General features: G+C 47.1%; 1 protein-coding gene across 1 annotated transcript in view; it reads right to left on the bottom strand.

Annotated features, from left to right (window-relative positions):
* Susd1 (sushi domain containing 1) overlaps positions 1-17,151 on the bottom strand; it is a 114,348-nt gene that overhangs the window by 20,144 nt on the left and 77,053 nt on the right. The gene's annotated exons all lie outside the window — the stretch shown is intronic.

Below are 17,151 nucleotides of genomic sequence, written 5' to 3'. Positions count from 1 at the left end.
CTGGGGCCAAACTCACGGAGCAGCCCCACCTTGAACTTTTAGCATCCTAAAGTGTGAGCTAAGAAATCCCTTTCTATTCCAGCTTTGCACATTTCATTACAACAGAAAGAGGACTCTCGCAGCACAGAAGACCAGCGTGTCAGATGTCTAGATCCCTCGTAGACATAGTGTTTTTTGTGTTGCCCCTCCCTGCTTCCCAGGCCTTGGTAACCAGATCCCCCAGTTGTTCACTGAGAGAAAACTACTCTGACAAGCTGACCCCAGCGCTATACAGCATTGGCGGTCACATCCTGATGTCTGTGCTCCAGCTGCCAGTCTGCCCGTGGGCAGCAAGGACAGACTGGGCACTGGTTTTGCATGATAGATGTATCATTCTCTGTCTCACCTTAGCAGAGCTCCCTAGCAAAGCTACTGGGTGTGCAACATGTATGGACACATTCATTTTCTCCCTCTCTCACGTTCCTACCTCTTCAAAAGACTGTGAGAAGAGTTCCCGCATGCCTGTCTGCCCATGTGATTCACGAGAAGGACTGTGTTTGGCCGTTGGCCTCCTGTGGTCCCATCTTTTTCCTCCCTATCTTTTCAAGGTGTCATTCTGTTGTGGTTTGTCCTGGAGTTATCTGTATTTTGATGCTAATTCCGCTGCCCCAAGGACAGCTGCCTAGTCATGTACTCAGGAATCAGGTGACTTCTCCAGAACCTTCTCCCCATTGAATTTGTAAAATACAGATGAGGAGCAGGTACAGGATAGAAGGAGGCCTGTCATTGGAGGAGAAGGAAGGATGGGTGGGAGAGAAGTTTGAAGGAAGAGGAGACTGGAAACAGAAGGGAGAGGGCAAGAAGCCAATTGCGGGTGACGTTAAGATTCCACGCTGTACCTTTACAGGTTGTTACAAATGTTCTTAAGAGATGGATGGTACCAGGCTTTGTATGTTTAGGTGGGCAATTATATCTTATCAATTGGGTCAAAGATTATTGTGTTGTGTGTTCTTTTATGTGACGGTTTGAGTGTAGGAACATGTGCGGCGGCAGGAGACACTGGGCCGCCTCGGAGTTGGGATGTGTTTCCGCCAAGATATCTAGCAGATATCTTGAGGAACTGTGGTGTGGACCTAGCGGGATAAAAGACACCAATATTTTTTTTTTTTTTTTTTTTTACCACAACATCCTTCTGAACACAGGACAGATGCTTTCAGGCTACTTGCACCCTGCACTCACTAGGCAGCGGGAATCAAGGCAGGTCTAGAACCACGCCCACAACTGCCATCCATATTCAACATCAAAGCCTAAGGTGGGCGAGTCCACAAAGCTCTATTTCATCTCAGCTCAAGTTAGTTTCACCAGCAACAAAACCGGTAATGAGATCTCTAGCTTACTTTTTTCTTTGTCAAGACAGGGTTTCTCTGTGTGGCCCAGGCTGTCCTGGAACTCACTCTGTAGATCAGGCTGGCCTTGAACTCACAGAGAACCACTGGCCTCTGCCTCCTGAGTGCTGGGATTAAAGGCGTGTGCCATTGCTGCCCAGCCTCTCTCTCACTCTTACGTGGTCCCCGTTGATTAATACCCTTGAGATCAACACTTTTGACAAGTTATAGGTGAGGAAGCCGAGGGTGTAAGTTCTTTGACCAGGAATACACACCCTGTGGCAGATGCAATGCCTTCTCTGCTATTCACATTTCGAATTTACTCTGGGGTCTCCTAAATGCCAGCTCCACCAAATCTTCCACTGGGTTTTTATACCTCCTTTCAATAAATTAATAACATCCATTTTTACTACACCAAGTGAAGGTTTTATGACATGCCAACTCCAGGAAAGCAATCCCTTTCACCACTCTGTTGTAGTATTACAGGTTTCCCCCAGCGTGGCTCATACTCAGGAAGACAAAGTTAAGGTGCAGAAACAACCACCATAGTGGGGAAGACCAAGGGCTCTGGCTTCTACGACTTTTGTCTCTGGCTGCACATCTATAAAATGGGAATAAGAACAAAAGCCTACCTTGATCCTTAGTCAGCACACTGAAAAATGCAGTAGCTGAAATGTTTGGTGTGCCTTTGAGGCCCCATGGCTGCTTATACTCCTCCACAAGGTCAGCTAATCAATAGCTTTAAGACCATCCCCCAGGGAGACGCCAATGCTCATTTAAGGATGACTGTCAGCTAAGGGGCACGGCTAACTCGATGGGATTTGGTGCAGAAAGAAAGATGGGGGGTTGGGGATTTAGCTCAGCGGAAGAGCGCTTGCCTAGCGAGCGAAAGGCCCTGGGTTTGGTCCCCAGCTCCGAAAAAAAAGAAAAAAAAAAAAAAGAAAAAAAAGAAAGAAAGAAAGATATGTGTCACGGATGACATTGACTAATCCACAAGACACTTCAGTGATCCACTGTGGTCAAGTTGGGAGGATTCAGGTAAAAGGTTCTGAGAATCCCTCTCTCCATCCCTCTCTCCATCCCTCCCTCTCTCCATCCCTCCCTCTCTCCATCCCTCCCTCTCTCCATCCCTCCCTCTCTCCATCCCTCCCTCTCTCCATCCCTCCCTCTCTCCATCCCTCCCTCTCTCCATCCCTCCCTCTCTCCATCCCTCCCTCTCTCCATCCCTCCCTCTCTCCATCCCTCCCTCTCTCCATCCCTCCAAAAGGCTGAAATACTAATTCTACTGAGTTATCACACCAGTTTAAAGGTGTAGAATACCCTCCTCGTGTTGTGTTTAAAAATAAGGTTTGAGTTTTTTTTGTTTGGTTTTTGTGTTTGAGACAGTTTCTCTGTGTCAGCACTGTCTGTTCTGGACTTGCTTTGTAGACCAGGGTGGTCTCAAACTCACAGAGGTGTGAGTGCCTCTGCCTTCTGAGTGCTGAGATCTTCATCTTCATGGTGGTGTGCACCACCATGCCAGCACTAATAGTAAGTAAATTTAAGAAGCCGATTTCTCCGTAGCCGCCCCTCCCCCTCCCATACAGGTCCTGGGGGGCTGTAACTCATGAGTCTCTACTCACTATCTGGCCTAGGTCCTGGAGACATGATCACCACACTTGGAATTGACCAAAAGGAGTGGCCCACTTAACTCTGAGAGGTGACAGCACCCCATTCTTACTCTGGGATCACAGCTCTAAGTACCACATAAGCCAGGAATGGTCATCTTTCCAGGTCTGGGTGAAAGACCTTAGGCGGAAGAGCTGAGCTAGAACTACAGGACACTGGTAGTGCACTTGTAGCCGGAACTTACTGTGCTTCGAGCGAGATCCCTTCCCGGATCCTGCAATCCAGCACATTCCGCAGGCTTAGGCTTTGAGTTGGTTCCTGTCATCTACACCCCAAACGGCCTTGACTAATTTTAGAAGGCGTCCAGCCACTCCCATCTTCTGCTGAAGGGCAGAACATGCAGCTGTATGTGCGTGTGAGGGAGTTCTGGCGCCAGGCCAGACGCCATTCTTAGGCATCTGTGTGAGAGCTCCTGCCAGTCTAGGCACAGCCCCAAACTCTGGGCTAACAAGATGCATTCTGGCCGTGGAGAGATGGATATTCGGAGGGAAGGGGCAGGCATAGGTCAGATCTGAGGTTCAGGAAAGAGTTAGAGACCTTAGAAGAACATCAGAGCCAAAGAGGGGTAAACTGGAAAAGAGCAGAAAGTCGGCAGTCTAGGTATGAAATGCTTTTGGTCTGAGGAAACCAATGCAAGAGAAACCAGAGAGACAGGACATAGAAGACAGAGAACAGAGGAGCATGGGCTACAGTAAAGCTATCCCATGATGCCCCTCACTAGAGCCTGAGAAAGTCTAGAAGCGCCTCACATCTAGGGAATCTGCTGAAACTGAAGTATGTGTGGACGTGTCTCAAAGGAAGCTAGAAATTCCCATTAAATCTAGAAGTGCTTCTGAAGTCACCAGACACAGTGACACGCGTCATACTTCTCACTGCCAAGAGCCCCAGGCAGGGGACTCACGGGGAACAGCCCCTGCTTACAGGTAAGGCTTCCTAAAATGCCTTTGTGAGGGCCTTTCTTTCTTTTGAGGGGACTCCAGAGAGCCATTTCACAACACCTCTGAGAAAGATGTCTGCAGAAGTGATAGAGGAAAACAAAGTAGCCGGAGCCAGAGCAGCGAGCCCCCTTGTCTGAGAACTCCGCCCTCAGGTCTGAGCGCCACCACCAGGCTGCTGGCACTCTGTAGTAACAGTAACCATCTCTTGCCTCACATATCCTGCGATCCAGCCTAATGCGAGGGACCGATCTCACTTACTGCTCACTCTCTTCTTGGTTACTCCTCTGTTCTCATCCCCTGACTAACCGTCTAATCCGTCTAGGTCTGGGGGAACAACAGGAAGGCTATGCCTGTTGTGTTTTGAGCCACACAGTGTGGGCTGCACCGCAGGTGCCACTGTCATCTGGCAGTCAATCCGCACACGCTTTCCAGGTGGTTTCCTGCCTTGTTTGTGTGAGGCCTTCCCCACTCGATGGGTTCCACACTCTACACGTCTCTGAAATGTAAGAGATGTGGCCATCTGCACGCTGATCCTCAGTCACATTTCGAGGTGAAGTAACCCTGACTTCCTGTTCTGTCATCACGGTGCTGTTCCTCAGCTCCCAGGTTGCTATCCTGGGCAAATCTGCCTCCTTCCCGTGCTCCTTCTTACTGATCTAAAAGCAAAGCCTAACAGTCCTATCAGGGTAGAAAATGCAGTCCTCTCCCCTGAGCATGCACAATGGGAGCTTCCCATACCGTTTAGAGGTTCCAGTGACTTCAATCCTCCGCTAGAAGCAAACCACTAAAGAGTATCAGGGGTTAGCATGTGGAGGGAAAAAAACGCCTTGAAGAATACAGAGAAAAACAACAGCAAAAATCACAGACAGGAACTGCACAGGGTGGTGACAGAAGAGCGTGCAGCCCGGGAAGAGGACAGCACAACCAGCCGAGTCCACGACAGATACTGTTTCAGAAGGAAATGGAGGGGTGGACTAAACACCCGGAGAGGAATGTTCCCGGGCAGATTCGGCCTCGTGGCATAAGTCAGACCCGTCTAAGTGAGCCCAGATTATTACAAAGATAAGAAAGTTCTAGAGAACAGGAGTTAACTGAGGATCCAGAGATGGGGAGCCTTTCCCTGGTATTGTAGAGCTGGTTACGCGACACTGTCGAGGGTCTAAGTGTTTGGTCACAGGGTCTGAGTTTGGGTCCCTGACACCACGTGAAAGCCACCACAGTGTATCTATAACCTCAGGGCTGGGGATGAGGCAGGGAGGGCCCCAAAACTCCCCGGCTATCCCGTCTAGTCAAATGCTGTGCTCAAGGTTCTGCCTGTAAACAAACAAACAAACGAACAAACAAAGAAGTAATGTGCAATAAAGACACACACTGACCTCTTTCCTCTCTGCTCACCATGCTTACTGACATGACTAAGTGTGCATGCGTGAGCACACACACACACACACACACACACACACACACACACACTCATCCATTCATATACCATACATGACCAAAATCTAAATGTCAAAATAATGAAAACAAAATTAAAGAATAAATTATTGCTGTGGGCAATGTGTAATACGCGTCCAAAGGTTAATACTGCTGAAACAAGCAAAGTGCTAAATCAGCGAAAGGAGATGCTGTAAGTGCAAATGTATTGAAAGTTTTCCACCCAGACCTTATGACAGTTTTTATTATTTTTTTAAAGAGATATGCTCACAAAAAGTCATAGGAACAAACATGAGAATGACCACCATAAGCCACCAGTCATGTCAGGCAAGCCTTCCCGTCCACACAGCTGTGAGGCTCGGCCACAGGAGCCCCCGCTCAGCATTTGTCATGAATAGTTCTGAATTCAAGTGTCCAGTCAGCATGGTCCTTCTATCACATCCATCACGGTTCTGGTTTTTAGGTTTCTGATCTAAGGAAGCTTTCCTGTGCACATTTTATAAAGTTAAAATTTATGCCAGGTAACCCAGGCAGCCAGCCCATGTCCTTCCACAGTGCGTCACCTGACCTCAGTGAACAGAACTAATGAGAACTGAATGGTGTTCGTGAGTAAAGCAGAGAGATGCTGGCATCCACTGAGCCATTTAAGCAGGAATGGGAGGCTAGAAGGTAGACTGATGTTTCCGGACAAACATGCTAGCTCGTGGCCTGATCCAAGACTGTGTCTCCAGGAACCAAAGAATTTATATTACCAAAGACTTTGAAAGGAAAACAGGCTAGGGGTCAATCCTTATCCAAACCCTCTGATGCAACGCCAGCCCCCCCAAGACACCAGAGGGACTTTCCAAGATCACTGAGGTGCCCTGTAACCAGCTAGGGAGAATGGGCTCCTCACCGAGGACACAAGGGTACAGAACCCTTAAATAGTTGGTAATCACCAAAATGGAACAGAAGTCTGGAGGAGAAAAATGCGGGAGCACTGGTCCTTCACGATGCTCCCCAGAGCCACTCAGTGACAGTGAAGAGGTATGAGAGGCAGGGTCAGGGAGAACAGGGGTCCTGCCTGCCTTCCTAAGAAGGCAACTAGAGACGGGACCTTTCCCATGCCAATTGCTAGCATTGGTACTGAAGTCATATACAGACATCATTTCCATCCTTTTTCCCTTTGCTCCTCTAGCATTCTTGGTTCCACAAGAAACAACTGACTTCAAACAATAGCCACGGCCTGTGGAACAACGGTGGACTTCAGGTTCACAAGCACAATTATTTCTGTTCACCACCCCCAACCCAGCATCTACCCCCACCCCAGCATCCACCCCACCCCAGCATCCACCCCCAGCATCCACCCCCACCCCAGCATCCATTCCCACCCCAGCATCCACCCCCACCTCAGCATCCATCCCCAACCCAGCATCCACCCCCATCCCAGCATCCACCCCCACCCCAGCATCCATTCCCCACCCCAGCATCCACCCCCACCTCAGCATCCATCCCCAACCCAGCATCCACCCCCCCCCCATCCACCCCAGCATCCACCCCCACCCCAGCATCCACCCCCACCCCAGCATCCACCCCCACCCCTTTGAAAAGAAAGGGTGTTGTCCCTATGAAAAGAAAATTTGTTTATAAGCTTTTCGACTCAACTAGAAAACAGTCCAGTTGATATGAGGACTCTCCTTCTGCTTCTTTGGGGTCTACATCAACGACAGCGAGTGCTTAATTGTTCTCCTTCCTGCCCTAAGGAGGAACATGAATGAGCACATTCCAAAGAACTTAGTTCGGGGCTGGAGAGATGGCTCAGCGGTTAAGAGTACTGACTGCTCTTCCAGAGGTCCTGAGTTCAATTCCCAGCAACCACATGGTGGCTCACAACCATCTATAATGGGATGCTCTCTTCTGAAGTGTCTGAAGAGAACTACAGTGTACTAACATATAAATAAAATAAACAAATCTTAAAAAAAAAAAAAAAAAAGAACTTAGTTCAATGGTCACCTTAGGCTGCACATCAGTCACAAGCCTGAGACTCATCCCAGCCTGCAGCCAGCACCCTCTCCGGTCTCTAAAACACTTGCCTCTGCCCCTCTCCATTCCTCTGCCTCTCCTCTGAGGTCAGCAATATATTTAAAGTTCCTGTTTTCATCCCGTTCCCATCAGTAAGATTTAATTTAACAGGAGGCTCACAGAAGGGAAATTCCACCCACTTTTCTTCTGGGAAAGCATCCGCTGGGTTTTTCAGACCCAATCCTTAACCAAACATTTCTGGTAACATTCAAAAGTTCCTCTTTTTTGCTGAAACGATGCCACGAACATCTGGGGTATCCTCACATCAACACGCCAGATTTTCTTTTCTCTTATTTTTATGGGATGAAAGGTTTTTTTGCCTCTCTCGACTCTTTAATAAAGCCTCACCAATTTGAATTTTCATGCTTTTTTTTTTTAATAAAAATAAAAACCTGCCAAGTCTCTCAGCATAAGTTCTCAATCTACACGTTGTAACCCCTTTGGAGGTCACTACCAGATATCCAGTATTACAATCCATAACAGTAGCAAAATTACAGTTAAAAAGTATCGATGAAATGATTTTATGGTTGGAGGTCCCCACAACGTGAGGAACTGTGTTAAAGGGTCGCAGCCTTAGGAAGATTGAGAACTGCGGCTCTAAAGCAAGTTCTGAATCGCTGCCGTGATCTCAATGCACTAAATTGCCTTCACTGTCCCAGTGAACAGCTCAACAGCGTCCCCTGGTGGCCATGAGTGCAGATACAGGACACTTGAGTAGCTTCAAAACAAGGTGAATAAAGATAAAATACCTATTATAGGTTGTCCTCTGACTTATCCATATATCCAATAGCTAACCCCCTCCTGCTCTACACACAGAAAATAAAGGTAATAAATGTAATAAATATGTTTTTAAAGCAGTAAAACCTACTCAAGTATGGCGAGAACCAAAGACTAGAAGAGTGGACAGTCACTCTGCTTTGTAAGCATTGGATTGGACAGCACTTGTCTCTGGCACAAACTCGGAATTTCTCTTAATACAAAAACCTATCTCTTCAGCATCAATTACTCCATGCCTATTATTAAGAAGCGTGGACTTATTGTGCTAAGTGTCATTAGCGTTTACGGAGGGATTCAATATAGAAACAGACAAAAGGGGGAAAATGCTTTCAAAGAGTTCTTATTTTACAAAGGGAGAAAGATAAACAATTTTTTTTCAGAGCTGGGGACCGAACCCAGGGCCTTGCGCTTGCTAGGCAAGCACTCTACCACTGAGCTAAATCCCCAACCCCAAGATAAACAATTTTTAAAATCCAAGTTATATGAAGAAATTCAAGGAGAGTGAATGATAGAGAGGGATGGGGTGGGCGCTGGAGAGGTGGCTCAGCAGTTAACAGCACTGGCTGGACTTCCAGGGGTCCTGAGTTCAATTCCCAGCAGCCACATGGTGGCTCACAACCATCTGTAACTAGAGTGTCATGGGATCTGATGCCTTCTTCTTGGGTGCAGATGAATGTGCAGATAAAACACCCATGTACATAAGTAAATTAATCTTTAAGAGAAAGTAATAAGGTAGAGAGTGAGGGGGTGCTTATGAAAGAACGGTCAGGCAAAGCCCCTCTAAGGGCATTATGGTTTAAACATGTTCCCCAGATAGCACGTGCCAGAAGCTATTCCAAATCCCTACATCATGGGTATTTGAGACGCAGGACCTTTGGGAGGTGACAGAGTCATGAAGACCTCGACCTTATAATGGGTTAAACCATTCATGGGTTATCAGGGGAACTGGTCTGAACAAAACCCAGCTGTCTGGTTGCACTTGCTCTGCCTACCATGTGATACCCTCTGTCGGGTCATGGCAGAGCAGGAAGATGCTAACACAATGCTGTCCCCCAGTCCTCAGGCTTCCCAACATCCAAAAGCTATTCTTTGTAAATCTACGGTCGTAGCAACAGGGAGCCAAGTGAGACAAGGTGTGACAGTCATACTCCCAAGCGTTCATAAGAAACCACAGACGGAGGTTGTCCCAGAAAGAGGTAACAGCAAACGGAAAAGCCTGCAGGTGGGAACAAGTCTGACCCATTTAAGAAAGGGCAAGAAGCCCAGGGAGAGACAGCTGGTACCTGGTGAGAAAGAAGATGAGGAGAAAGTGGGTTAAAGAGGGTGGCCCAGGGTTGGATCACATGCTCTATGCTGTGAATTTGGATTCTTGGCTAGCTTTTGAACTCACTGGAGACCTTTGAGGGAGCACCGTCATGTTCGTACTCTTTAGAAGACACCGCAGCTGCTGGGTGATCCTTCAATGGCATGGTGAAAACTAAGTTGAGGTGGACAGTGACAGCCAGGATTGAAGGCAGCAAACAGCCCTGAGAGCCAGGCATGGTGGTGTGTACCTGTAACCCTAACACTCGGGAGGCTGAGGCAGGAGGCTTCATGTGAATGAAGTCAACCTGGGTTACAGAGAAAGTATGAGGCCAACCCAAGGGTATAGAGTGAAACTTTGTCATGAAACAAACAAACCAGAAAGCTACTGCAGGAGACCAAGCAAGCAGTTCCTGCTAGGATCAGGTCTGCAGAGTTGAAGATGAAGGCAGGAATAAGTGATTGAAATCACAGTTTGTTAAATGATTAGAAATTTAGGACTCACATAGAGGCAATTAAGACTCTTGGCTCAACCAGCTAATTATGAGAATTCCAGGAACCGAGTTATGAAAACGGACATAATTTTCATAGATTTGGAAGTAAGAAAAGAGGCATGAAATTGGGAATTCTGTCTAATTCGTCTAGCATGCTCAATGGCGTATGTTTAGAAGGCAGGTGGATAAGTTTGAATCCAAAGAGGCTGGGCTTAGAGGTACAGATTTGGGGACTGTCAGTATTAAGCAGGTTATAGTCATGAGTGTCATAAATACCACCTAGACAGAAAGATAGTGCAAAGGAAGGGAAGCCAAGGAGGGAGCCATAGAAACAGTTGAGCCAACCAAAAAACACCAGGAAGGCCAGCCAGGAAGACAGAAGGAGCCTCCTTGAAAAGGAAAGAGTTTGCAGAAGGATGTCGAGGGCTGCAGAGACAGTGTATAACAGTAAGACAGACGGAACGCTTCATAGAGAATGAGAGGGTGAAGCCTATAGGGCAGCCATGTTTTTTGGGGAGTTTCTATATAACAGAAGGCTGAAGAAGGCAAGGCAGCTGGAGGGGGACATGGGCCACTGTTAAACGAGATATCGCAATGGGCTCTGTGTGCTGGCACTGATTCTGCACTGGGTGGAAGCTGCTAAGAAGGGCTGGGATCCGGCATACACTTGAGAGGATGGCAGCTTCAGACAGGGGCAGGGACACAGGGAAGGGAGTAATGGAGAGAAGGAAGGTAGACGTGGAAGCGACATTCCACCTCGCCATTTCCCACGGAGACAAAGAGCAAGAAGGCAGGGGTGGGCTGGAGATCAGGGATCAGACTTAAAGGCCTATGTGTATGTATGCACACCTGTGTGCAAGCCAAAGGACAAATGGGGATCCGTCCTGAACTTCTACCACATGGGCTCCAGGGATAAAATTCAGTCACAGGCTTAAGTACAAGCACCTCACAGCACGGCCACCTTATTCAAAGACAAAGCTTTTCACTGAACCTGGAGTTCACCGAGTCAGTGACCTGGAGTTCACCGAGTCAGTGAGCCGTCTGACCAGCAAGCCTTGAAGTCTGCCCGTCTCTAACCCCAACACTCAGTTACATGCCTTTTTACGTGAGTGCCAGGTATCAGACCACAGGTCCCCGACACCTGCTTGTACAGAAAGCAATTTGCCCACCGAGCCATTTCACTACCCGTAGAACGCTAGTTTAATGTGTTACTAGAGAACAGTAATGAGAAAACTTTTCTTAGGTATGAAATGCTTTAGACTCGTTTGTCATTTGTCATTACTGTTGCTTGTTGTTGCTGCTGCCGCTGTTCTTGTTTGATTTTTTTTTTTCTGGGGATTTGGCCCAGGCTGACCTCAAACTTGCTATGAACTCCTCCTGATCTTGTCTCTACCTTACAAAGGCTATGATTACAGGCATGAAACACCACGCCTGACTGGAACATTTTAAATGTTTCCAACACCCAGAAGGGACTTAACTCACAGGTTTAAACGGTTTAAATTCAATCGACATTTTGTTTCAGAGAAGGAAACACTGCTGGACAGCTTCCAGCCTCTCTGGGGCTCTCTCCAATTCCACAGGCTTCCTCCCTTTTCTCCTCAGCTTCATTTGCTATGACAGAAAGCAACAGTCTTCTTTATCTGGGCCTATCAACAGCTCTGTGGCAATGCTATTAACTCAAATGCTGTTACTCAGGATTGACCTGTTATCGGGGTTGTCAGGTAGATGACCACAGGAAGTGCTGAGGACAAAGCCTGAAAGCTAACATTGTAGCTGGTGCCTCCGTGGGGGTCCAGGCATATCTCTGGGTCCTGGCTGTTGCTGGCTTTGTTGAAGACCATTTCCTGAACGAATGCCTTCTGATACTATCTCTGGCCCCAAACGTGGAACTGAAAGATGAAATGCTTATGGGAATTTCAGTGAGTGAAACACTCACTGGCTTGAAACATTCTGAATGCTTTGAGACCTGCGCTTTTTCTAGGAGTTCTCTTCCCCCATCCCTTCCCCCCCCATAAAGTTGTTTTCAAGAAGTAAATGCAATAAGCTAATAGTAAAATTTCAACATTGTACATGTTTGCACATATGGTGATAAATATCACAAGAATAATACATATATTTTAGAATAAAATACACGAATACACGAAACTTATCATTACATAACTGTAATCTCAACCCCCAGGCATCTTGATTTTTTTTAATTTTTATATTTTATTTATGCGTATGGGGAGTGGGTATGGGCCCCTGTGTGCAGATGTCCACAGAGGCCAAAAGAGGGCATTGAATCCTGAATAGAGAAGATTACAGGCTGGTGTGAGAGGGTGAGGGGTGTGGGGACTGGGAACCAAACTCTGGTCCTAGGCAAGAGGGACAGACACTCTTAAGCTCTGAGCCGTCCCCTCTGGGCCTGAGTGTTTTATGCCATGCTGGCCACATAGAAAGTCCAAGGCCAGCCGAGAATGCAGAGTGAAACCGTCTCAGATGAAAGATAAGATGGAAGGACAAATCTCAGAGGCCCCTACGTAGCAGCTTGTTCTTTTTTGTCCTTGCGTTTACAGTGTGGAAGCCAAGGGGCAAAACCACAGGAGCAAGGAAGATTCTCCTGGAGAGAAAACTAGGGATTGGAACGAAGCACTACCTGACTAGGGTGCTCCATTTTGTAACATCCAGACACAAGCAGAAGCCCCTCTCTTCCCACGGTCACCCTTCCTTCAGTGGCCATGGATCTTCATAGATTCCCTGTGACTGTCACACACACAAGACCTGGTCTCTGCAGAGTCACCGGTGCGCCCAGCGGTCACTGTGACCAAAGGTCAATGGACCAGAGACTCTGACGGAGAATTGACTGCACCAAGACACACAACTCTAGAAACATCCACGTTTTCTTACCACTCCCGAGGAGTCTGTCCTCAGGCAGGGAGTGGAAGTGGCTGCCTCTGTACCTCTTAGACAGTCATCATGATACATCTCGACCGACGGCAGCTACAAATGCATTTTTCAGTCCTGTATTTTTTTTTTAGATTTATTTTATTTTATATGTACGAGTGTCTTGCCTGTGAATGTATGTGTACATGGCTGGTACCCACAGAGGTCAGAAAAAGGCAATGGAAATAGAGCTGGAAATGGAGTTACAGATGGTGGGGAGCTGCCGTGGGTGTACTAGGAATTGAACCTGGGTCCTCTGAAGGAGCGGCTGAGCCATGTCTTAACAGCTGAACCTTCTCTCCAGCCCCTAGATGTTTTAAACCTTCCATATCTGCAAGTGAGGTGAATTTTAGAAACTTTTCTAAATACATCTCTACTGCACCGACCGACTTCAGGCTGCTCTGTCTGAGGCAGATGTCATTGCACACTGACAGATTAGTGATGAGCTGTTTTGCTGCCGAGGGGAAAGAAAGAACTGAATTTACCCTGTATGGGGAGAAAAACACCCACAAAAATCACTAACTCTTCACTGGAATATTTTCCTAGGAGGAGCATTTACATAGGATAAATTCAGCAGTATTCTGATTCAGAAGTCAGCCGCAGCAGTTTTCAAGGAACACCGTGTTTCCGCTCGAGTAAATGGGTCCTGATGAGGAATTAAGAACCAGAGATGCCCAGCCAGCAGCACCCTCTTAAAATGTTTAGGCCAGACGCGGACAACCATCTTGGTTCACTAGGTTTACTTGGTTTAACTTGGTTAAGTTAGAACTCATGGCCCTGGGCTTTAAAGATCATTTGGATAAAATAAGTATCCGTTTGAAATTCTGAACGGAAGGAAGAATCACTCTGAGGAAGTGAAAACGGCCATTGCAAGTGGCCTGGCCTTTTGTGATAAACCAGGCTTCCCTTGATTTGCATTTCCATCTCCGGTTCTCAAAATATGGTCAGGTTCATGGTAATCCATCCAAAGGCAAGTGCACAAGCACATAGGATTTGTCCCCGAGGCACCTGACCACTTCCTGCAAACCCTGATACCAGAGGTGGCTTCAGGGATGCCTGTCCCCAGACCGGAAATAACATAGCTGGGATGCTAGGCAGTCTCAGTGGGACTGATTAAAGTGACAAAGATTAAAAGACACCCGAAAGAAAGCCCCACGGGAAGCTACGTTGAGCAAAGCCCGGCCTGACAGGTCTCTGTGAGTGGAGCTGAGTTGGTAGAGGTGACCCCCCTGTGCGGGTTTACAATGAGAAAGCCTGCTTCACAAGCCACAGTCTCACTTCAGATGCTGCCAGACAGAGCAGGTAGGGAATAACCTCGGGTCTGGGGGACACAACCCCATTCGCTGGTAAGCGGGAGACGGGTGGTAGAGACTGGAAGCAGTGGCCCAAGAGACTCTGGATACTTCAAACTGCAAACAACATTTAACGCTATGACTAATGCTCTTGCTTGTTTTGTTTTTGTGGTTCTAGGGTTCAATCTGGGACTCACATGTGCTAGCATGCATCCTGCCACCGGGCTACATTCCCAGTCAATAATGCCAGTCTGAACAGCACTATCCCACCAGTTTGAGATCACACATAAAGTAGAAAGTTTTCCAACTCTCCCAGCATTGATTCACAATGCCCAAGCTCCACAGAGGACAGCAAGCCAAGCACTAACCTGTCTACACCAAATCTGCTTGCTAAAGTACACACAGAAGAAAAAGCAGCAAGTGGGGCCTGGAGAGATGGCTCAGGAGGTAAGAGCAGCTGGTGCCCCTGCAGAGTTCCTAGGTTCGGTTCCCAACATCCACACAAGATGGCTCACAAGCATCTATAACTTCTGTCCTAGGGAATCCAGTACCGTCTTCTGATGTCCATGCACACACACGCCTGGTGTACATACATACATCCAGGCAAAACACTCACACATATAAAATTTTATTTTAATTTATTGTATTTATTTTGATATTTTTGAGATAGGGTCTCAGTGCATAGACCAGGCTAGACTCAAACTCATAGAGATCCATCTGCTTCTGCCTTCTAAGTGCTGGGATTAAAGTTGCGTGCCGACACCCAGGATTTTTTTTTAAGTAAAATTTTATGCATATATCAGCAAACAGAAGTGAGTAGCAATGCACAAAACAAAACGTCATGACCAAGAAAAATTTATTCCCAGAATACATGATCATTATTGGAGAAGCTATTAGTAGATCAAAGAGGCCACATAGCTACTTTCATATTCTTAATAGCTTCTGCATTTAAACATATCCCTGACTTAAAATCCTGGTCTACAAGGGCCCAACTTCTCAGAAGCCCTTAGTTTACTCATGTTTATTAGAATTTACCACGCTCAGTGGTAAAGTAATTAAGCAATTTCTTGTAAAGTTACCAACAATACAAGGATGTCTGGTCTCAAGGCTATTATTTGTCTCTTAGTCAGGACATCCTAGACAAGAAACAATGAGGTACAAATACCAAAATAAAAGCGGGGGAAAGGGGTCATAACTGCAAGGAACTCTCAGAGAATGAACCAAATACCAAACTCCTCGAAGACAATAGAAATACAAGACAAAAGAACAGGACCTTGGCAAAGTGCACCAAGAGAGATGAATCAGGAGGGCAAGTCATTTTCTTTCTGCGTACAAGGCTGTCTGCATGGACACCCACATATGTCAGATCCTAGATCCTGGGACTGATGGCTGTTCCACCTACAGGGCCTCGGTGGGATGACTGACACGGAGAGACTAGCCTGGATTATCCACCAGGCTCAGTGGAGTAACAAGGATCTTTAGAAATCGGCTGATAGGATTAGCGTTACAGAAAGGTGACAGGAAACTGGAAGTGGGAAGTGGGGTGGAGACGGCTCAGGAACGTGCTTGCTGTGAAAACTGGAGAGTTTGTGCTTGGATCCCCTGCACCCACGTAAAAAGCCAGGGGAATGCGTCTGTAACCACAGCACCGGGTAGGCATGGGGAGGAGATGAATGGATCCCTGCTGCTCGTTCTGCCAGTCTCGCTGAATCGGTGAGTTCCAGGTTCAGTGAGAGACTGTCTCACAAAACAAGGTGGAGAGTGACAGAGGAGCTCTGGCCTCCACACGCATGTGTATGCACGGGCACACACAATCACACATACACCAGGCAGAAAGGAAGAAAAGGGGAAGACGAAGAAGAGGATGGAGAGGAGGAAGGCCATGGGGGCAGGCTCCTGGCATCCTGGCACTGAGTGAGGTAGTGGAAAGCGTCAGACCAGAGTGGACTGTGCCGGGAGACCCTGTGACTGCATAACACTACAAGGACACTACAAGGACAGAGTAAACCAATGGACGGTGGGACCAAAGTTAAGGAGCGAAGATGGGCTTGGACTCTGAAAATGGAGCCTTCCTTTGGTCCCTTAAAGGCACATGGGCCTGTTCACACTCTGGCTGCAGCCCAGTGAAATGAATTTCAAGTGTCTGACTTCCTCAGCTATGTGACAGTCAACAGTCAGATGTACTGTTTTAGGCCACCAGGTTTTCAGTGACTTATCAAACCAGGAATAGGAAACTAACTCAAGTAACAAAATACAAAACCGAAAAGACCCAACCAAGGAGCGATCACATTGCAACCAACGCTAAGTAAGAAAAATCTAATAGGAATAGTAAAACACCAGCTGATTGTGGTGGTGCACACACATGTCTTTAATCCCAGCACTCTAAGTTCAAGGTCAGCCTGCTCTACAAAACGAATTCCAGGACAGCAAGAGGTACACAGAAAAACACTGTCTTGAAAAATCAAAGAGAAGAAAAGGAGATGGTGTAGGGAGGAGGAAGGGGAGGAAGGGGAGAAGGGGGGAGAGGGGGAGGAGGAGAGAACAGGTTTTTAAAATCTTGTTAAAGGATATCAAAGAAAATAATGCACGGAGAAACATCATGAATGGGAAGATTGAGGAAACCATAGGACAAAGTAGAACCAGCTGAAACCAGCTTGACACACTCAGTACACAGAAAATAATCACTGCTAAATTTCTTTGGAAAGATTAATGTGAAAAGGAAAAATGGCAGTTGGGGGTGGGGTGGGAATCAATTGACAAGGAACATCACCAGACACAATAAAAAAACTATGAGGGGCTGGAAATACAGCCCCAATGTCAGGCAGCTCTGTAACTCCAGCTACAGGGGACTCCAACACCCCCTTCTGGCTTCTGGGGGAACTGCACTCACATGCACACA

This window comes from Rattus rattus, chromosome 1 (genome assembly GCF_011064425.1).
Source record: "Rattus rattus isolate New Zealand chromosome 1, Rrattus_CSIRO_v1, whole genome shotgun sequence".
NCBI classification, from domain to species: domain Eukaryota; kingdom Metazoa; phylum Chordata; class Mammalia; order Rodentia; family Muridae; genus Rattus; species Rattus rattus.
This window is presented reverse-complemented; position numbering and strand designations above follow the sequence as displayed.